The sequence below is a fragment of the Poecilia latipinna genome, unplaced genomic scaffold, assembly GCF_001443285.1.
Source record: "Poecilia latipinna isolate Pla-1442-1.1 unplaced genomic scaffold, P_latipinna-1.0 Scaffold1199, whole genome shotgun sequence".
NCBI classification, from domain to species: Eukaryota; Metazoa; Chordata; class Actinopteri; order Cyprinodontiformes; family Poeciliidae; genus Poecilia; species Poecilia latipinna.
The window spans coordinates 58,251-81,787 of record NW_015113815.1 but is presented as its reverse complement, the minus strand read 5'-3'; the positions used below and the strand labels follow the sequence as shown (position 1 = coordinate 81,787).

Below are 23,537 nucleotides of genomic sequence, written 5' to 3'. Positions count from 1 at the left end.
CTCCTACTAATCAACATACTTGATCATTCAGATATTCTGACTGATGAATACCAGAAGACTTTTATTCTTTGTTCTTTCCTTGCTGATGTATAAAATATATTTAGTGTACAGGACAAAAAAAGCTCAATTTTCATGTCAGTGTTACTTTCTTTCCTTGACACGGCAGCTACATATTTTCAAACTTTATTGCTGAAAAACAGGCATAAAAACATAGTTTGCTTTTAAATGACGTAAGGGAATGAAAAAACTATCATCAAACTTCTTTTCTTCCCAAATGGACCGAACATAATATAGTACCAGAGAAATATGCTAATGCAGGTGTATTCCTAAAAAATGTGTAAATTGGGGTTCCACTTGCAGTACTGTTCAGAATGTTTCTGACATGCTGTCATTTTTAATATATAACATAGCCACTTACACATGGATCTTCTTTTTCCCTTTTTTACACGAGTCGTAGTCTTCAGCCACCATGGACAATAGTTGATTAATTTTAGTTAGCCACATTCAAAGCTGATTAGCCACAGAGTAATTAATTCATGCGCTAAAGTGAAATTTAAATCCAAATGAGACATCAAATAAACTAACTTAAACTTAAGTATCTGGGCACATGATATGGTTTTTGGTGATTGGAAAATGACCTTTCAAAAGTCACAATCTGTGGGCACTGCCCTGTTACCTAGCAACAGCAGCCAAGCTCAGCCCCTCACCTATCAACCCAACCAGAGGTGTGGTACGTTTGGTCAGCTGTTTTTAACACTGTATGTCCTGCGCAATGATTGCTAAGTCAAGTGTTTTGTTGTTAACCCGTCATTCAGAAATCACTTTCTGCATCCTTCATGGTTGTGCAGGAGGTTATGTTTCTTCTGCTTCCGGGTCTAACTCAAATATTTCCAGTTGTACGATTGCGCATCTGTTTCATGTGTATAAAGTGCGAGTGTATTGCTTTGATTTGTGGGAAGTGGGGAGCATTAGCCCATGCTCACAATGTCCAGGTTTGCCACTGGCAGTACTTTGCAATTTTAAGAGGTTTGTTTTGAAAGGGATATTCAAGTAAACAGTAACAATGCGTGAGTAGAGGAAAATATAATTTGGTAGATAAATAAAGCTCTACTTGTTGGCGAATGTTCGGCATTAAGTATGGAGGCAGGATTTATTGAGGACAATAGATGGATAGTCTGGAGTAGTCCTTATATAAAAAGGCCAGGAAAAATAACTCTGTATGATTGTTGGAGAAGGAAAATAAAATCTACCTTTTGTTAACAGAAATGTATTGGGCACACCTTATTTTACAATCTTTAGTGTGAAAAGCAAATAGAGTTGAACATTTTTAAGACTTTAAAAACACAACCAAACAAACTTTGTAGTTTTACAGATCCGCTTTATTTATTTCTTCCCATCACTGAAGTTTGTGACAACTTGACCTTCTTTCTAGATGCTTTGTGTTTATTGACACTCGGAACAGGAAAGCTTGTTAGTGTTGGCTGAATAAACCACACTGACACATCAAGGCAACGCCTTAAAATTCTTAGCTTCAATGAATTTTAATGAAGCCCCGGTGATTGACCTTAATGAGAACAATGTTATTAGCAATGCATACGGTTGAGTTGGTTTCTGTTTCTTTTAAAGTCGTTATCTGGCACATTTCCAACCGCAGAAACGCTTCATCTTCTATGCTTCTGTTTTTGTTTTGTAGCATTCATTTGCCTGTTGCCGTCTCGTTTTGGACGCGTTTTGTTTTAATCCAGAAATGACTGCATCGTAGTGATTTGCACTTTTTCAAATTATTGTAGGCCTTACTGTGATTATCATGTTCTTAGCCTAACGTTCTGTGGTTCTAGAAGCACACAATTCATTACAGCTCCTGGTGAATTGTTCTCATTTGTAAAATACATTTTAACTTTTGGCTATTAGCCATAAGCTGATTTACAACAGTGTTTTCTAAATCACTATGTAGGGTTAGGTCCATGAGAGAAGATGGACCTAATCAAATCTTTCAAATCTTCAAATATTAGATCTAGCTTACTGAACTTTACTTTCCGACATTGTTTCCTTCAACATAATTTGCTTATTGAAAAACATATCCACAACCTATTGCACCTTAAGGCACTGAGCAATATAAACCACTCCCATTTATATCTAAGTTCATATAGTTAAATTAAATCCAAATGTTATTCGAATCAATCAATTTATTTCCAGTTCAGTGCTGGAATGTTAATAAAATATATGAGGGGACCCAGCTAATTGCATTAATGTTCTAGCAGTCCTTCATTCTGAGATGGAGTATGACAACAGTGGCTCTCTATTTACAAGAAGAACCAGGTTCAGTACAAGCAGCCAGACGACGGAAAGGACAGGAAGTCAGAAAAAAAGCTCCAGAAGTGGTTCTTTCCAGTGGGAAAGAAAAATAATAATAATCTTATTCTGAATCCTCCACATGGATGCTCTTACATTTGCATTGTGAAACAACTGCATGACTGCTGGATGTGTATATTATACTCTGCTGAATTTTTAAAATCCTAAGACTTTTATCTCATTATTAAAAAAAAAAAAGTGAAGATCTTTAAAGTGACCAACTATATTTTGACCATTTTCTTACATGCTGTTGTTGCATGCCGTTTCGTTTGTTTTTCAATTAATGTGAGACAAAATGAACTTTTTCGCTGGTCATTTGGCTGGAAACAACATTCCTGGTGGTCATTTCGCACGTGAAGAAAATGTCAACATACCGACATTACACTAGCCTTGGCTGAGATGCATATGGTACGCAGTTGATATTGCTGCTTTAATCTTTTAACATGGAGGCTAAGATGAAACAATTTTTCCTGAGTGAAGATGCTCTTACAACCTTTGGATAGCTTAGCAAAGAGAATAGTTTTTATGCAAAATGTGGAAAGATAGAAATAAAACTGTGGCTGAAAAACGGAGAGATTGCATCATAAACAAGTGATGACTAGAAACATGTACATAGATGTAAAAGAAGCATTTCAAAATCTCAGTGTTGAGTGCTTTATCATCTCAGAGAGTACACTTAAATAGCAGATCAAACAAAAAATATGTTGCCTCTTTGTCAAATACAAATGAGCAGAGAACAACTGTGCCTAATGTTACACTGGATGTTTTGAAAATCTTTCATCTTTAATGTCTCCACACAGATTCAGTCACATAGGGGAAATGCTAAAAGCTTCAATTGTTCAAATAGTCAGGTTGCTACTTTTAAACTATTTCACTATACGAATACATGAATAATCAGAAATAATAATAATAACATGACATAATGCTGCTAAAAGACCTGTTAAAACAAAGTTCTGTTTCTAGTGTGCAGGATGTTGACAGAACAACATTTGTGAGGTTTTAAGTTCCTCACAAAGTTCTACAAGAACACAGGATAAATTGAAGCACTGGTGACGTAATGTAATAGTAGAGGAAAGACCGAATAAAAAATAAAAAATCAAACATACACAAACAAGTTTTCACATTTTGGGGATTTTTTTCTTGTCCTTCAAGTTTAACTTGTTGGATCGATGGAACATTTAATCAAAGGAAGCCATGCAAGAAGTTTAGAAAGAAAATCATTATGTGGGGCTAGCTACAACATTCAAATTGTGACCCCTACTATGTGTGCCTTTTAGTTCGCACTGCAGCAGCAAGAATAATTTAAAACTCTGGGTTTATTGATGAAAGATGTATTACTTGCTAAGTTGTTCATGTTACCCTTAATACTAAATCCTAATTTTAAAAAGCAACTGATAACTAAAGGGATCTATCAGCATGATGTGTAAGTATCTTCAAACTCAGATCAATTTTATTGATAGAGCACATTTAAATGAACAACTTGTTTATCCAAAGTGCTGTACAGTACAAAATCAGTTCAAACTAAGACACAAATATAAACAACAATAAAATACAAAATGAAATAAAAGTTGAATAAATCGTGGTACGGAGATTGTTGGAAAATACATGCAAAAATGACAACAAAATCAAATCGTACCATGTCAAAAGTCCCAGAAAATAATTGACGTAATACGAAAAACTTAAAAAGCAAGAGAAGAAGACTGTATTATCTAATGGCACCTTGTTCCACCATTTTGGAGGCACGGTTGAATAGACCCAATATCCTCGGAGCTTCAGTGTAGTTTTTGGTACATCCAGCAGCAGCTTCTCAGCTGGTCTGAGGGCCCAGGGTGAAACAGAAGACTGAAGATCTGCATGAACTGGATATGCTGTAGCTAACACTGCTTTTTCTTTTTGAAGTAACCTGAAACTAGCAAAAGTTTAATGGCATCCCTAGTTCATATCTAACATGTCTAATTTGATTGTGGTTATTAATTTAGTTAATTGATTCATATCATTAAAACAAATGGAAATGGCATGGACAAGAAAGGGATCGTATGATTAATTGTGGCACCTTCTGCAGAATTCACAGCCCTTTGTTTCCACAGCAGGATGTGGGGCCCAACCCTCCAGAGAAAACTGTTCAGGCTGTCTCAGAGCTGATAGGTTGAGTCTTCACACCACAAATGTGACACTCTTCCATAGATTCAATGGGCTTTACAGTCTGGGCTCAAGTAGGATTTTTTTTTTTTCTTCTTCTTTTCAGTCATTCTTGAGAGCTTTTAGCTGTAAGTTTTGGCCCACTATCCATTGGAGGACTCATTAGTTGTGACTGAGTTTTCTGACACTGGCTAGTATGTTTTGCCCCAGGATACTTTTGTAGTCCTCATACTTTGTTGTGCTCTTCACTAAAGCAGCTCCAGAAGAAAACCAAGCGTTCTCCAGGTTTCACAGTTTGTGTCATGTTTCATTTTTTGTGAAAGCTATATATATATATATATATATATTTTATTTTGTAAGCATGCAGTTAATGGCTAAAAACGCTCCGTTTATCAACAGTCCAAATGATATTCTGCAAGAAACTTTGGGGTCCTCAACTTGAACTCACCATTTCCTTCTTTTTGTGCTTTTTTTTGTCAAAAGTGGAATCATTCTGAGTCTTCTTCCTGGTTCAAAATAAAACCGATGGCGTAGTGACAGAGATTTGTCTTCACCTTCCAGTTTAGCAACTCTGTGTGAATGTCCTCGGAGATTGGCTACAGTCTGAGGAACATGGACCTGCCCTCATTTGGAAGTAACTCTTATTTCATATCTAATAAGTGCAAAGCTAATGGCCATTTTGACCAAATGAAGCAACACATTTTTTAAAATATCTTTTTAGTCCTTCCTCAATATTATAAGTTACTTTTGAATGTTTAATTAAACAGTGGAACAATCTTTTCTGTGATTTTTTCCCTTCGGGGCAGCTTATTAGTTTTCTAAGCTACAAATCAAGACAAACAAACAATCATCATGTATTTCTTAAATTACTGAAACACTTATTTTGTATCTTTCATCATTGGAACTCGAGGAGACTCCTTTGACATAAATCTGATGCATAATGTGTAAATGACTGAAATAACTGGAATGATTGGAGTTAAGGGCACTTTGTGTTTACCACAACAAATGTAGAATATGTATGACAACATTTTACCATTTACTGTCTGGGTCAACTTACCACTGTCCTTGGCACTATGATTCCATTACAATCAGACTCCACCACAGTTTGTCAAAAACTTCTCCATCTGGTTCTTCTGACTCTTATTTGTGTTTCTTTTGGACCTCACCATGACTATGGAAGAGATGGTGCTCAATACCTGCCTAGTTTCAAATCCAAAGCTTAAAACATCTGGTTTGCTAGTAATAATCAAAATACAATGATAAAACTTTGTGCAAGGACAAATACTCTTTAAAAGTACCAGCAAATATGTCCGTTCTTTTAGCAAATTCGTTAAACATCAAAATAAGTTTTCACTCTGTTTACCAAGAGTATTTGTGCTTATTAATGACTTTCAATGGGCATGCAATTGGAACATTTCTTAATTTATGTATTATTAATCAGGCATACAAAGCATTGTTTCTATGATCCATATGGATCAACAATCTTATTCATCTAAGCGTTTCATACTCAGCAGGTCCCGTTCATGGTGGTGATTATGATCTTATGCAACCTTCTTCAGGGGAGCAGAGCTTTGACCTAATACTCATTCTGACATTTAATTGCAACAGCTGTCACTGGCAATGTGTTCAACATGCTTAAAGTTTAAGAATATGTTAGTGAACAGAAATAATGATCTGCTTCAAATGCATGGAATGAGAATAGTTTGAAGTCCTGCAAAAGGGATCATTTGTTGACTGGCTGCTCTTTTTGAGCCCAGCTGCCAGTTGAAGCGCCTTTGTGAATATTTGTCTGTTTGAGGAAAAAGAATGAGTATTAATATCCTTCTAAATGGCTTCCAGCTATGTTCAAAGCAAAGTGTTCCCTGTAGAGAGACAGAGACACAAAGCTCTTGCCATGTCACAACAAAGAGCAGTCAGACTCAGTGTTGGACATGCTTTCACACAGAAACAAGATCCAAATTCTTCACCCGCCACCGCAGCTGGGAGGAATTTACAGCTACCTGTCACAGCCAACGATTCACCCACGTTTGGCAGGTAGATGTGTGTGGAGGTTTTCTCTATACGGTGTTTAATTTAACTAAATGTTTTACATATTTAATCAATTGTATTCTTTTGTGCTAGGGCTTTAATGCTTTTTGTCTTCTGAGAGACTACATCAAGTGCCCGAAACCATTCTGTGTAAATAAAAGGAGCTTCCTTTAGCCGTCAGATGACACCGAAATCTCAGTAAGAGCCACCATGGCTGTTTTCAAAAACCCGGCTCTCGGGACCAGCATGCGAGCACTTCTGATAGCTTTGTCAACTCTGGCCTATTGCTTCATCCATAGTCAAACATGCCGCCACGTCTTTCATGTGTCCACAAACCTCTCTCATGTCGGGATTAAGCAGAGCAGGATTCAGCAAACAGAGGTCTGTGATGCAAAAGGCTGAAACACTTGTAAATTTAACTCTCAAGTTTGTGGCGCATTCCTTTCTGTCTGCTGGGAGTTCAGGTTAGAAATCCTGAAGTTCTAAATATACTTCCTTTGACGAGTTCTATTAATACGCACAAAGGATCAGAAATCTTTGTAGTTAACATTAAGCCCTACATCTTAAACTTTGACTTGAAATGTAGATCAGTTGAATTATTTATTTGACATGCTCCACAAATGTCTTAGCAGTCTTTCCTCAATCGGTCTTCGTGATGACACCTCGAGGTGTTCAGGAACATAATGATACCCGACATAGGGGCATAAATAGGACTTCCATCAAGTCAGCCAAAACTGTTTGACTTAACCTGTGGGTCTACGTTTGCATTGTTCTTTCTTTCTGAAAACATCCAGCACATGTATAGCCCCCTGACTAGCATGTACATATTAGTGCAATTATTTGTTTTTCAAAGAATTTCTAAAGACCCAGGAGCCAGTGAACTTCATTTTCTGCTCGGCTCTTGCTTTTGGAGAAAGCTACATAAACATGATCCTCTCTCTATTTCTAATATAATAGAAAAGTTTAGAATTTTTGAGGTGAGTTTCTTTTAAAACTGTGCCAATAACCCGTGACATTCTGTGGACAGCGATAGAAAATTTGGCCCAAATGGGATTTCTGCAGGTCAGCCTTGATATTTTGTTCCAACATGGGTTGAAAAAACTTCTTTAATGTTCTGAAAACGCCTTCACAGAAAATGCATGTCGTTTTGTCATTTGTTTTCTAAAGATGTGTTTGACAACTATGGCATTAGTAAACTCACATCTTGTTGCTTTTTATGTTTTCATGTTCAGCTGTTTGCTGAAGTGCTATGTTAATGGTAGTATGTTTACTCTGTTTTGAAGATTGGACAAAGCTGCTTATAACTCATTTCAGCAGAACTTAGATGACAACTTGCTCTTTTTCTTTAAAGACTTGAAAGTCCTAAAATTCTACGTGTAAACATGAGTGACACAGGCGGAACAAACTACGTAACATGATGGAAGGAAATAAGAATAAGTGTCTCTTTCACTGTGGACAATAAAAAATGAAAAAGGTCTTACACTGTAATTGGAAAACTGAGACTTGATCAATGTGTGTGAACTGTAACTTAATTGTGCAAGCCATGCACAAGAAAAAAAAAACTGGTTTCACAAAAGAATTCTGCATATATCACTGCTACAGTTGTCTAAGAATTATGAGGTACCAGTAGTTAGTCTTTTTTACAGTAGACAAATTCCATTATCATTTAATATAAATCTGGATTAGCTCCAGAGTAGCTAATCTTGTTGGCTGAAGTTTACAACAAGTAAACCATGAACAGTTGGTATAAGGTGGTTCATCACTAATCATCTGCTTGTGTGAAACTTGCAATACGATTGTAAGAACTTGCAAAGCCTTTCTGATAAGAGTAACAATCTAGTAAACTCACAAAGTAGTATGAAATCCAAAAAAATATGAGAAGTTAGCAATTTTTTATTACCAATGAATCCCCTTACTTTTTTTTTTTCTGGTCATGTAACATGTGCAGAGCTTGCTATACAGTTTTTGAGACTGGAATTGGTTTGAAGTGATAAAATTCTCTTTAGTCTTAGCTCCTCTTGAGCTTGCTGCTGGTGTCAGCCTCCACGTCCAAATAATTTGGGTTTACATTAAAAATAGTAGTAGTGTCTACTATTGGTTTAAAAAAAAAGAGAAAAAGACAAAGCTAGTAAGTAGTTCACACTTTTTAAACAGAACATTTAAGAATGTTGAGCTATCCCTTTAAGAACTCCACACATGTTGCAATTTATCCTAGAACCAGTCAAAGTCATTTCTGTGTCTGCAACTGAAAGGCAGCTCTGCTGTCACATGCTGCAGCACCATGCAGCGATCACATGCACAGACCCAACAATCACTGGCAATGTCAGTGATTGTAGTTAGACTTCACAAACATCTATGCTGACAATGCTCAGTGCTACAAGTTCAGAAGTGTTTTACCTGTGAGGCACAGAAACAACAGCAGTGAGTGAGATGCATTATGAGCCAGCAGGGAGATTCACTGTTTTTTTTTTTCATTTTGCTGCCAGGCTTGTGGACTAGCTCATCTGCTGTTGCCTAAGGTATTCTCTGCTCTTTTGCTGCAGACACAAGCAACAACATTTAAATGTATTTAAACAATCATTGATCAATAATTAAGTTTCATTTGTTAGTTGATGGTTTAACATTGTGTTCATTAATTCAGTCTGAACTGGTAAGACAAACATGATATCAGTTCAGTGTGCTCACAGCAGATGAGGTTTTTAGAGACATTTTAGAGGCTTCGATTGAATTCCTCCTTTCTAAATGTCTCCTCCTCAAACATTCACAACTCAAATGTTTTGGTCATTCAGTTTGAACATTTAATAAAAGTAAAGTGTTCACAACAAAACAGTTTCCATTTGTTTCTCAAAAAAATAATATGTATACTTTACAAATGAAAACTTCAGCAATTGCAGTTCTGTTTTCAATTTGTTTTCTCTTCACAGAAATAACAGAAAAATCCAATAGGCATACAAATAAAACAGATTGAATCTATTGCCTATCTCCAGTATTCCCATAAAAAAAAGAAAGGTTTGTGTCGTGGCGCTGTACATTACTGTATTTCAAAACAGATTTAAAAATAATTTTTCTGACAAGGCCACTTCGATGGACAGAGGCCAAAAAATCCACTGCTGCCCATCCAGTGTCTGTGTCACAGGTGGTGATGTGCTCTAAAGCTTCGCAACCACTTTACTGATGACTGACCTTGATAGTAATTAATTGCATGATTTATCAAAAACAGGATGACTCCTAAATTCATTACAGACACTGCTGGAGGGGAGGAAGGTTTTCTAACAACATCTTAGTTTCAAGTTCATCATGTCATACTTTTCATTGGTTATCCACAAATATCACCCCGCTAATTAATTTAACAATGTTTTGTTATGTGTAAAATAATATTAATTTAATTTAGATATCATATAAATGTGTATTATGGGGTTATGCTTCTGGAGCAATAAAAACGAGGATGGCACAATTACTGTAAAATGCCAGTTATGCTTCTACCGTTTAACAAAATATAAATTTTTGCAAAAATGCTGGCATCTGTAAATTGCATAAGGTAATAAGTCTCCTGCTTGTATCTTTTTCTGTATTATTCTGAGAAAGAAATTGGAAACATAAACCAAGTTCAATATCAGATAGTTAAAAAAAACACACAAAAAAACTGTCCCTTATTATTCAGTATACAAAAATATTTGGTTTCAAATGTGCAACAGTGTAGGGGAAAATCCTAGTTAAAACCACAGCTTCATCGTGTAGCACAGTTTTAAAACTTCCCACTAAAAAGCAGACGCAACATGACAATACAAGAAAAGATCCAACGTTGACTGAGATTCCTGTAGGCAATGAAAACAATCTTCTGATATGACGGCACTCGAGTCTCTTGCTTTATGCTTTGTTTATTTTCCTTTTTCAAAACTGATATTTGTTTTTCTATTGTCATAGAGTAAATATTTTCCTGAACTTTATGCAGTCATTTTTCTTCAGATATGTTAAAATCAGACATTTTGTCACGTCTCATATTAATATCAAAACATCTGCATGTCTTGTACTTTTTGAGCCAATTATGACTTAATTCCATGGCCAACACATTTATTTTTCTTTCTCAATAAGTGAAGCTTTTTTTCTCTTTTTTTGTATTTTAGCATTAAGTTTTAAGACTTTGATATTTTACAGCAGGTGAATATGAACAAAGGACAGTTGAAAACAAAAAAAGATTTTTTGTTAAAAGATTATGTTCTTAGATTCTCAGACAACAAGCCTGGTTGTCTGAGTGGGTTCATGTAGGGCTGTTTTACTCAAGCAAGCTTTAAAAAGGTTTTACCTTCATACTCTTAATAAATGACAGATTATTGTCATTTAGTGGAATACCAAACAAGCTGTCTTATACTTAAAATACAGTTTCAATTCTCACATTACCAAAACATATCACATGTGGGTCTTGCAGGGAAACATCTCATGGGTGGAAAAGAATCACAGGATGGGCAGTTTGGGTCAGTGACACAGTGAGTCTCCACACCTTTTGAGGTGTAAATGTTCCAGGTGCATGTCCTGTCAAGCCAGAATGACAGGACTGTGGACACAAAAAAATTACGAACCAATCATTTTTTTTTTTTTTTTTTTGCTATGTAAGGACAATGGATTGTCTGTAGTCAACATACAACATTTGTCCAGATAATCAAAACACTCCTGCAGTCGTAACTTGATGCTCAGGAAGAGCAAAGCAGATGTCACGGTTGGGAAGCGATGGGGGTGTCCCATCAACCCGTCAGGTCCTGGAACCACAAAAATTTAAAAACCTTGTAAAAGATCAATGCGACTCTGCCTGGACTGTACACAGAGTAAAAAGCTTAGTCCGCTCGACCCCTCTTAGGTCCGTGGGAGGGCTAAGCTTGAAAATGTCATAAATACATAATCTGAATATGTATATGCTAGATTAACAGTTGTGCTCTTTCTTTTTCAGCATGTCTAATATGTTGTATGTATGATTTGTATGCACAGTAATATTGGTATTAAATAAATTTGTCAGCTGCCTTCCTCTGATGATAAAAACCTTAATACTATTTGTATTTGCTTTCACAAGAAGCTATTTTTGAGAAGGTTAGTTTCGACGATAGTGTTTTCAGTAGGCCTCTTCACATAGGATTGAGACCTTGCTGAGCTCTCAATGGCATAAACGATGTAAAGGAAAAATGTTAGATTGTGTCAAATCAGGAAGACATCTTTAATTCAAAGACTGCTCTGATGTTATACTTCTATAAGTTGCCAAACTTTGGTTAACCTCGCAATTTTCCCTTACATGCTGTCCTCCCTAAACTATAAATCAGCAGCACCTTCCCTTGATGACCCTATCACATGCTCTGATCCTGACAGCTCTGATGCATCAGTATGCGGCCTGGCTGGAAGATCATGCCACTCTGCCATGTCCATTATCACAAATGGCATCAAGACTACACCCTAGTTACGTTCCATGACCTTGTCACAATCTTTCTTTATATTAATATATCAATGTCCAACACACCAATCATCCTATCTGTAAGGTGTTATGACTGGTGGATTCCATTTTAGACTGTGAATAGCAAAGCTGTTCTTTCTCAATCACTGCGAATAAATCCACGTCTTGGTTTTGACAGGAAAGGCGGTTGAGTTGGAATCTTGTCCTTTGTCAAGAACAAGATGCCATACCAAACAATAAAATTCATGTCCTCTGTTGTTTTGTCATGCACATATCTTTGCCCCTTCCCTGTCAGATTACCGTCGAATAAAGGCCACTTATGCAAAAACAAAAACTTAAAAAAAAAAAGCAGAAATCTAAAAAACAAAAACTCTAGCATTTTATTGATGATAAAAAGATTTAATTATCTTAGAAAACATTGTCTCTGTTGGTCATTCTAACAAACTGCTGGTCAAGGTTGAGATAACTGCCCACAATTGCTCACCGGTATCTCTAACTGTTCACAGTCTCCACTAGAGATCCTTTGATTATTGTTAGTAGAGCAGGGTGAGGAGTTTTCCTGAAGTATTTGACTATGTCTTTTGTTTTACTGATATTCAACTTCAGGTAAGGTTCATCACAACACTTCAGTCAAGAACATGTCAGGGGTGATTCTCTCCAATCTGACTTCAGTGAACATACTACAACAGTGTCATCTGGAAACTTGAGGAAGTGCTTGTTTTTGTCGGCACCCTTGCAATCATTTGTCTACAAAATATCCCCTAAAAAAAAGGAAATCACTCTGTAGATGACAGCTGTTTCCTTACTAGGACTGCATTCAATCTTTCTGCCTACAGCCTATAAGTTAAAAAGTCTAACATTTATTTCACCGAGCCAACATCAAGATTAAAAAGGGACGGGAGTTTCTTCACCAAGAACTGCGTTTGAATTATATTAGAAATAATCTCAAAGTAAAATCCACAAATAAAAGCTTTGCATGGATTTTTGTGCCCTCAAGTTGCTTGAGCAGATAATTAAAATGAACAACAGTAGTGTCATCCACTCTTCTGTGTGCCTGGTAAGAAAACTGCAACGGGTCAAATTGGCGCCCTATTTCCTCAGTCACAATGGCTTTGACCAGTAGCTCAAAGCATTTTAGGACAGCAGAGGTCAAAACCACCTACTGAAAATCATTAGGTTCTTTGGAATTTTTTTTTTGTTTTTTTGTTTTGCTGCAGATACAATTATAGATTCCTTTCAGAGCTTGGGAACATTTTGAGGAAAAGGAGACAGATCAAACAGTTCTGTAAAAAATATTGTTGGTTGGCACAGATTTTAAGAAGTCTGCCCCTGATCCTTTCAGACCCTGGACTTTTCCTAATGTTACATCTGTGGAGCACAGACCTGACTGACTGAACACTAAAGCAGGTTTAGAGAAGACATGACAATTGTCAGAACAATGTCTAAAAAGATAAAAATCATTCAAGCATTTGCACGCTCCAACTGCTCCTTAAGTTCTCCTCCTTGTATCCATCTGCTCCTTTCATTGTTCTGTCCAGTCAGGACTTTCATGCCATTTCATACAGTTTTAAGATTATTAATATTACATTTTTCCTCTGCTCTTATATTGAAGATTGTCCCTTCTAATATAATACAAAGTTGCTATTTTAGCTTCCACCTTCTCCTTATCCTTACTATATAAGGAGACATCGTGCATTTGTCGCTCATTCCTCACCGTTTTTGTTTCACCATGGTTTAGTGTTTGGAAAAATGCTGACCTGCTTTGGGTGTAAAATAAGGAGGAAATTACTGAAACCCTTTTGTTAAGGATCTCTGTAGAACTATAAAAACGTCCCGATCGGAGCCTTTTAGGGATTCTTTAGATTACTTCAAAGAATTTTCTGACCACACTTTTACCCTCCTCGTAACAACTTTAGATCTTTTAAACAGAGTTCTTTTCTTAGTTGTGATGAGAAGTGTTGCCGTTTTACTCAAACATTACACATATCGAATGTTTTCTTCATTCTAGTGAGGCAGGAAACGTACTGGCAAAAAAGTTACCTAGCATCTTCAAACTGCAATGGTTGAAATCACCAAGAATAAAACATAGGTCAGAGAGAGGGACTGGAGACTTTGTGTAACTTGATAAATAGTGTTTGCAGCATTTGTTGTATTGACCTTTGGATGTATATGGAATATAATCAGAAATATAGGCGGATGAAAACCAAAAAGGCTGCAGGGAGATGGACAGCAGCTCTATATCCTCGATGCACACAGACATAAAGGGAAACTTTACTCTCCCAGCCCTTTGGGACTTCCCTCTGAGATCCACTCTCCTTTCCGGTCTCATGGGGGACCTGGATCCACTGAGGGTTAAACCACTATAGTATTCAGAAGGAGTGAACCGAGTTTCAGTGAGGGATATCAAGCAAGTGTCTCTAACGTTTTCTATGTGAAAGATGTTCTCCTGATGGTGTGGACATTGCAGAGCACCCAGTGGGTCTGGGATTTGGCCTTCACCAGACCCCACCCCGCCTCCCACATTTATTTTTTAAAGTTTAGCACTTTAATAAAAGTTCTTGAAATAACAAAATATATCAACTGTCATAAGTTCAGAAATGATGACGGAGGAGGCTGCAGATTTCTTAAGTCTGACGAAATATCCCAAGATTATCATATCCTTCCGGTATCCAATTGGTTGTGATGTGAATCAAGGAAACGCTGGGTCACAGCTAGCAGAGTTCATATAGTAGAAAAAAATACGTAATCCATAATGGCGATGGATCTCCTCTCCTTTTCCTTCTAGTACTAATCATTTGTCCTCACTTTTCCCCACTTTTCTATTCTAGCTCTTCACTCAAAAACACACAATCCACACAGACCGCTGCTGATTGTCATGCAGCGCCATCTTGGCTATCTTGTCTGTGTTTGTGCATCAATCACCTCAGATCAGTCAGAGTTTATCATCAAGTTGCATTTTTCATGAATCTAGTTTTAACTCTTCCAAATGCACCAACTGTTTGTCTCAGTGCTGTTCTCTTAATCTGCTTGCTCTGACTCAGTACTTCCCTCCTTACTGATGAATGCCACACTCAGGCTTTTCTTAGACTAAACATGTACATGCTGAAATCAAGCCAGAGCCTGGAATACTCACTTTCTTTTGTTGCATCAATCTGCTTAGATCAACCAGGGTGAAATTTTGAACAGTGTGCTCTTCTTGTTGCGAAAGAACGACTTTAGCAGTGAGCGTGGTTTACATTGCTTCTAAATTGCAATGAGCATGGAGATTTTTAGTTTTTTTTTCTTCTCTTTGATAGCATGGATTGCTGCAGTTGAATGGTGGCAATGTGGTGAAGGAATTGTGCAATCATTGTAGTTGTAAGGAACAGCGAGACAAGGCATAATTGCTTAGTGGCTCTACTGCCATAATTGTTGCATCAGCTTGCCTACAGCGAGAGCATGATTGGGTCATATTGTAGGCATGACCAAACCAAGACAAGGCGGTCCGCATTGGGGCTCACAAAATGGATTTCTGCCTTCATCTCTCCCACGACACCACACAGAAATGTTGGATAACATCATCACAACACTGGAAGCACTATGATCTTATCATAGTAGTATTGTACATACACAAACACGTATAGGAACTTGCTTGCTATTTTAAATTTCATGGAGAGAGACACTGAGGACTTTACTAGCAGCCTATTATGACATCCCAGGGACTGGCACATTTTTGACACTGTTGCTTGTTTTTATTCTTCCATCCATTCATTATCCAATATTCTCATCCATGAACAATCACAAGGGGTGCTGGCTCTTTTCTTTAGCGGTCATCAGGCGAGAGGGTGTGGGGTACACCCTAGACAGTTCACCAGTCCATCGTAGGGCAACATAGAGATAGACAGGACAGACAATCATGCACGCACACAATCACACCTAAGGAGACTTTTGAGTGTTCAATCACCCTAAAAGTCATGGTTTTGGACTGTAGGTGGAAGCCCATTGTACCCAGAGAGAACCCACTTATGCACAGGGAGAGCATGTAAACTCCATGCAGAAAAACACCAGGCTGGGATTCGAACCTGTGCACTCTGCAGCCCTGTTGCTTGATTTTAATCTAGTGAAAATGGGGCTCTATAACAAAGGTGCAACATGGATTAATTAGCATGTATTTTGCGACGACATCTGTCTCATAATATATTACTATTAGGCATTGCAAAAAACTTTTTTCAGCTATATAAGGCCAAACATTAAAGTTATACACAAGAATCCCTCTATGAATACTGAAAAAAAAGACTGCATTTTCTGTTTGCATACATCCACATTTGATAAGCAGCCTCAGACATGTTTCTTGAGATGCCTGCAGAAAAGGGTCTTTTCTTACTGATAAGTCATTATTCCTCATAGACTGTCAAACCAGCAAAGCAGTGTGAAGACAGACTCCTGTGCCCCAGGTGTGGTGTCTGCCCAACAACGCACAGCTCAAACAGATCAAATACGTAGTCTAAGCTGTCTCAGCATGAACTGTGAATGTCGTTCTGATGTGGTGACAGAGCATTTCGGCCAAAAGCAAACATTGCCGGTCACATTGTGCCTCTGTCATGCGTTTTGTTGCTTTTTGGACGAAGATGGAAATCATGATAAAAATGATGACTCGTTGGCAGCTTTATCTTTTTGGTCGTTTTTATCCTGGAATAGGGACCGCACTGGGAGAAATTCAGTGAACTTTTATACCACTTGATAAAATTACACTGTCATCAGCTTAGTGGTTAAATGCTGTAATCATGTGCTCAAGTATCCAAGTGTGCTTGTCTTCCTGAAACTTTAGGTTTGTCTTGGTGTGTTTGCGTCGCATTCTAGATTAGTGTCTAGATCTAGATCTAAGTTGCTTAGATTTCTCCCTAGCATGAACGGTTTCATCACATAAAAAAGTGAAACTACCAAAAGAAACAAACCCAGAAGCATGTGAAATCCAAAAGAAAAAAAAATAATAATAACCTGGCTGCTTCACTTAATTCTGGCTTGTGGACTGTGCTCCGGTAGTAGTATCTGTTTCACAAACTCTACAGAGAAACATGATAAAAACCACAGCATCTACACTGTGAATGTGAAACATTTATAGCAACACCTATTTCTTTTTAATTTCAAAGAATACATGTGTTCAGATGCTGTGACTGTATCTCTTTCACCTATAACTCACTACAAAAGAGGCTTGTCTGTTATGTTCACAGAGGGAATCCCCTCAACACATTTTTATGACTGATGGGGATTATCAAAGATGTACTTTATTAATCCCCATGGGGTCTTCAGCTCTGGTTCACAGGCATTACCCCAGTCAAGGGCAATGAAAATTTAATCTCTAATACCTACCATGCTCAGGAGAATTTTTAGTCCCCTCAGCTTTTCATTTATGCATCACATTATTCATGATAAACATGATAAAATCTGTACTCTGGCTTAAAGGACACATTGCAAAGTACACCAAAAGTCCTTAATAAAATACTATCAGTTGGTGAACATATAGCAAGTTGGAATTACCATTATTTTGAGACGTGTTCAAAGAATATTAGATGTTTTTTTTGTGTGTATAATTTTTGCTTTAAAATTTGACTGTCGATATGTGGTACACGTGCAGTTTGGGACAAACAGTTAATTAAATAATCCATTGTCCAACTTGTATCTGATCTAAACACGAACGGATGCAGTATATCTGAACTGAAACTTTCTGAAACATCCTTCAGATCTTTTGTAAATCCCTGGACATACACTGGTGAATACATGTTCCTGAATCCTACCAAGAATAAAAGTGAATTTTCTATTTTCTTTCTTTTTTCTGCTTAGCTGTCTCACATTTTAAAGTGTGTTTTTCTTATGTTACCACATATCCAAAGCATTTTGTTTTCTCCTTTTGACTATGTACACCTTTTGCTGTTTGTGCTGTTTTAATTCTGTTGTCTGAAGAACCTTTAAAAATACAGGATCTAAGTTTGCAAAGAGAATGGATGTGTCACCTTTTCAGATATGGTGCCCCTGTTGTAAATATTCTCTAGAATTGCCTTCTTTGAACTCTGCTTCTACAAAATTTGCATTCAAATTAAAGTTCAGTTGAGAAAACAATTGACTAGCAAATACATACATGAAAACTACACCCATTTTGGGCTTTTAATGGTTTATTTTAACTGTTCTTTTTTTCAGGAATTATGAAACAAATTCTGTGAATTTCAAGGAGAGAATTAACAACTTTTAATTTGCCACTCTTATCTAATCCCCGCATGGTCAGAATTATACTTGTATATAGAAACATGTAATCAATAAATGTTATTTTTGACAGATGTTTCATAGCATGTTGTATGACACAAGATACAAGATATTTTTTGTGTGTCTGTCAGCAATCTTTTGGTATTGTTCTGGCTGCTGCTGGGTTTCAAAGCACAGGCCCAAATTTTCTATTCAATTCAGGTAATTTCAAGACACTTTTCCAAAAAAAAGCAAAATTAGGTTCAAAAATAGTACACTGATGCTTGGTGTAGTTGTAGCTTTCTGAAAGCTTAATATTCGCCTTCTGTATCTGTTCCCGAAATGGAATTAATTTCTACATTTCAAAGGTTTTGTCCTTCCCAACACCTCATTTTCAGTTTCAACGTTCTGATCCAGATTTCCTCCCTCAAATGAGGTGAACTGGTTAAAATACTGAGCAACCATCCAGGAACCATCAAGGTTCAAGGGTGCCATAAAATAGAAAATGCTGCTACACCACCGTCACATTCTATATTGACCGACGTTTCATATCACACTCTGCACTTAAAGGGTGCAAAACAAAAAAGAATTCCCTGCTGCAAAAAAGCAGCACTGTCAAACCATGCTTAAACGTTTAACTTAGCCACATGGACCACCCAAAGGCTTTTGGTCAGAGAAGACAAAGATCTAGCTGACGACGTTTGTTGTATCATCATCATTACACCTGCAGAAATGAGCCGTTCAGTTGCATTAATAAAAGCCTGAAACCAATACAGTGAGTCTGTGTGTGTGCAGATGGACTAATGCAACAAATAATTTAAACTGCACTTATTATTTGGCTCTAATCCACTTAAGTCTTCTTCTTATTATTATTATTATTATTATTATTATTATTATTATTATTATTATATTTAACAAAACTAATAGGACTGTCACACCTCAACATGACTACAGGGTACATCACTCTACCAATATGTACAGACTACTAGACCCCAGTCAGTGTGGCAGATGTGTACACTGTGAAGTTACATGGTGACATGTCCCCAAGCCCTACTCTGTTGAAGGAAAAAAAAAAAAAAAAAAAAACACAATTGTTATCACATTATAAGACAACTGGATTCAAAACTGCACCCCTTATTAAAATGCAGAGTGCTGTCTCTGGCAGCAGACAATGGCAGCTAAATCCTCTGATGAGGAAAAATTCTCTGCCTTGCCTCCTCTCTGCTGCCTCTGTGCGTGTGTGTGCGTGTGTGTGTCTATGGGTGTATAATACGTGGTTTGGAACTGCTTAAAATGCCTTGCATGATTTACTTTCTCCACCCCAGTCATGGACTTGCATAAAAATCACCCTTTGGTCACAAAGTTATGAACCTGTTGACAGACTAAACTCCTGCATGTCAGAAGGGCATTCATGAACAATAATTTGTAAATTGAATGCTTTTTAGTTGGGATAATTAGTTTTAATTTGTAGGGTTTATGAACAAAATTCAACATTACTTCATGTTTACACATTAAAAGCAACGTTCTTGCATTGTCACATGGATACATCTAGCTATGGCAATGCTGGTTTATTAACTGTGGGGGGATTTTATATAAAGCTTTTCAATTAGAATTACTTCATATATTTGAATTTGTCTGATGTAAGAAAAAAAGTGAATATTTTCACTTTTGTCTGTCCTATGTTTAAGCTGTAGTATTGACATGATTCAAAAAGTCAATCCTCTGTCAGTTACAGCTTCTGCAGCTGCCCACCTGCACCAGATGGGCTATGCATAATTAAGATGATAACCCACAGCAGAAATCTGAACCTGTCACCTTGTTGAAAATAAGACTGACCAGCCCAGGGGCATAGTTATTCCAGACGCTCACGAGTTCACTTCCTACTGTTCTGCTTTCAAACCGACTGTAGTGCTGGGCTGAGCTTTGGTCATAAAAAATGTTTAGTTTAAATATGTTTTTAAACTCTTATAAAAACAACTTTTTTACAAAAAATAATTTCTTCCTTATTTAATTATGGCTGTTATTTTTCAGTATATGGAGCTTGCAAATATATTAACTTGAAAACACATTATTCTGACCCGAGTTATCTGTTTTATAGCCATAATATGTGGTGGTTTGAGAACACCAGGCCTTTTCACATGCAAACTAGTCACTAATTAGAACTACTCTCTACTACATAACAGTACAGTCTAAAACAACACCTCAGACTGTCTCTTGAAATTGATACAATACACATAGTGGTGTTTGAACTCTTAAACACACACCTGGTTACATTGTTCTGAAAACCTTCAAAAGTCAGTCATTTCAGCAGCATATATTCATATTGAAAATAGTAATTATAAAAAAAAGTTTACACTTCATTTGAATATGTATTTTTTAGTGGAGAAAAAATAGTAATAACTCCTTTTTTTAAAAGAAAATCACCATTGTGACATTGTTTTAAAAGTACAAAATGTTTGTTGATCTTTAATAATCAGGAAATGGTGACAAAAACATTTAGTCACCTAAACTTTTTCACATCTGCAGTCTGTGACAAGACTGGAAAGGGAACCAAGTTAGCTTTGCCACCAGTGAGAATATTAAGGAAAACATTTTTATCATCAAAAACCTAAACATATACAGTTTGCTAAAAAGGATTGAGACTTTAACTAGGACGGTGGGCTTTGGCCTGGTGAGGCTAGAGCTGAAATATTTGGCAACAAGATTTCAGTTGTAGTCCGGCATGACACAAAGTGAGTATGTGAAAACCCATCTTATGTTTTCTTACAGTTGGGATTCTGTGATGTTATGGGGCAGTTTCTCCCTCAAAGACATTAAAATCAACAATAGAATAACTAAAGATAACAAAATAAAATATATTTAGCCTCCGCAAGTAACCTGAAAACCATCGCCTATGTTGGATTCTTCACAACTTATTTTTCTGCAAATGCCCCTGCCTTTAGCCTCTGTTTTAGGTCACATACCTCTTAACGACTGAGCTTAAAACTCAATATGGAAACTCTATTTATACATATCTGTTTTTAATTCTATATGAACTAATGATTATTTCACAATTAACATTCACCAACCTTTTTTTTTTTTTTTTTTTGAAAGGTCAAGAGTTTTCAGGCAACATTAGTTAAGGTCTCTTAAATTTAAATAAGTGACTGTTGCAGCTTGTCCTTGTTTCCACAGCTGAATCAATTCATCAGTTTGTGATCAAATCAGCGTTCGTTTAGTCGTTGTGCGACAGTTTAATAAATCACACGTTAAGAGCTTCATATGTCTTCCCAAGTGTTTAAATCTGTGCCGTTTCCAGGATGGCTTGATAAATGACAGCCAGTATTTTCAAGGGTGATGTCTGCATGTCATTTTCTGAAAATACTGTTTGGTCTGTAACAGCTGTGCCGATTGCAGAAACACACTTTATAAGGCGGCTTTAGAAAGAGAATAGATATCCTTTGAAAAGACATAAATCCCTAAACACCCACCATGACACTAAGTCCTGTCCCCTGATGCGTCCTCACATGTTGCACTCGTATCAAATTCAGAAATTCTGTGGCATTACTATTTCTTATTCCTCACACCTAATAGCAGCAACTGCTCTGTTAGTGTCTTGTGCTGCTGCCTGGCTGGTCTGACAAAGCCAACATGAAAGAACAGTGGGAGACATAGTCGTTTTACCAGTTCAACCTTTGAAGCCGTTTCCCCTTGGATCATTAAAGCAAGGAAACACCCTGTAGCTCCAAACAGCAGCACATATGTATATATCTTTCTGGTTGAATGCTGTGTTCACTGTGAGCTGGATGCATTAGTGTTATGAGACCACCATTAATTAAGTTTTTATCTGAGCAATTGCTGGTTGCCCAGAGTATTCTTATAGCTTTCAGATTTTTTATTTATTTTTTTTTTTGTCCAGCCAATCATTTCTATTACTTAAATATTTATCCTATTTTAGATCATATATTTCATATTTATTCTAAACTCAAATAGTAGTAATTACAGTTAGTATCTCGAAACAACACATAAATATGTCATTTTTTTCTATGACAATAAGTGCTGCAATTACATAACTAAGTATAACTGATGTGTTTTCAATTACATGTGAAATCACTGGTGATGCCAATTTATCTTCAAACGTGTTGGTAAGTTTCACAGTTTGCTATATGAGGGTAAAAATGAGCAGCGTGAAGATGAAAATATATGTATTGGAGCTGAAAGTGTGAGGTAGGTAGCTAGTTGGCACAATAAGGGAACAAGATGATACAGGTTTACGGGATAAATAACAACACCAAGATGCATTCAGGTACGAATGCACTGAGACCAGAAAAGGAACATCATGTGGGTGTGAATGTCAAGTAGATTCAGCAGGTCTTTAAACATCTAACGTATGGTGGTTTGTATGTGTACATATATCAACAAAATAATCTGCCCTATTTTCTAGATAATGATTAGAAATGAACTTTTTCAAATACTTTATTGAGTACATTGGATACATACTTTCTTTTATATTGTCGTGCTTGATTCAAGTTGCTTGGACATCAACAAAGGAAAAAAAAAACACATTTTGGCAGCTGCTAATTTATTGAACTAAGTTAGTATATTTTCAACACTATAAGCGTTTTTTCTCTCTCTCTCTCTCTCTCTCTCTCTCTCATAGTTTGGCTGGTCTTGCGACTTACAAGGTGCAGCTTATATCTTGCTTTCCTTTCCGTGATGCATTTTCTGACAGATGCGTTAAATAGACCAACAGGAACCAAGGGGTCTCCATCTACAGACTCAAAGATGGCTAATTCTGACAGTGGTGCAGTTACGTCTCTACGCCCTGATAGTTGCCAAGGAGATGAATATAAATGACTTTGCAGGCAGGCCTTCTTGGTATTACCTTTACATGCAATAAAACTGCCTCTCTATCACCATGAATTTTCTGCATGCGTCACTGAAGCCAGTTGATCAATGAGTCATGAGTTTGTGGAAAAGCAGGTAACTGAACACAACATGTCATGGATCATATCGTCAACATAGATGAGGTTCGCCCTCACGTTTGAACAAAATCTTAATACATGTGACTAAAAGACCAGTGTGACTTTTAGATGTTTTCTTCTTCTTCATGATTCACTCTTTGACTCTTGTGGCTTCCACACCAATATGACGTATTGTCCAAAAGATGCTATTTTTGTAAATATGTGCCCAACTGAAAGATGCATTGTCTCTCATTCGCTTCCCATTTTCTTGTCTTTGCTATTTTAAATTTTATTTGCCTCATTTAATTTTAAAGCAAATCCTCTCCTCTTATTTACCGTGTAGGAAAGAAAACATAAGAAAATAAGCAAAGCTAAAAGAAAACTGGGCTGAAAATATGATGAGTAAAAGGAGGAGTTTTCCTTTG

The 23,537-nt window shown here is 36.8% G+C and overlaps 1 protein-coding gene across 1 annotated transcript in view; it reads left to right on the top strand.

The window, feature by feature from the left end:
- The window catches only part of LOC106960576 (catenin alpha-2-like), a gene marked incomplete at its 3' end in the record, with an annotated part of 155,500 nt that overhangs the window by 99,891 nt on the left and 32,072 nt on the right, over positions 1 to 23,537 (top strand). The gene's annotated exons all lie outside the window — the stretch shown is intronic.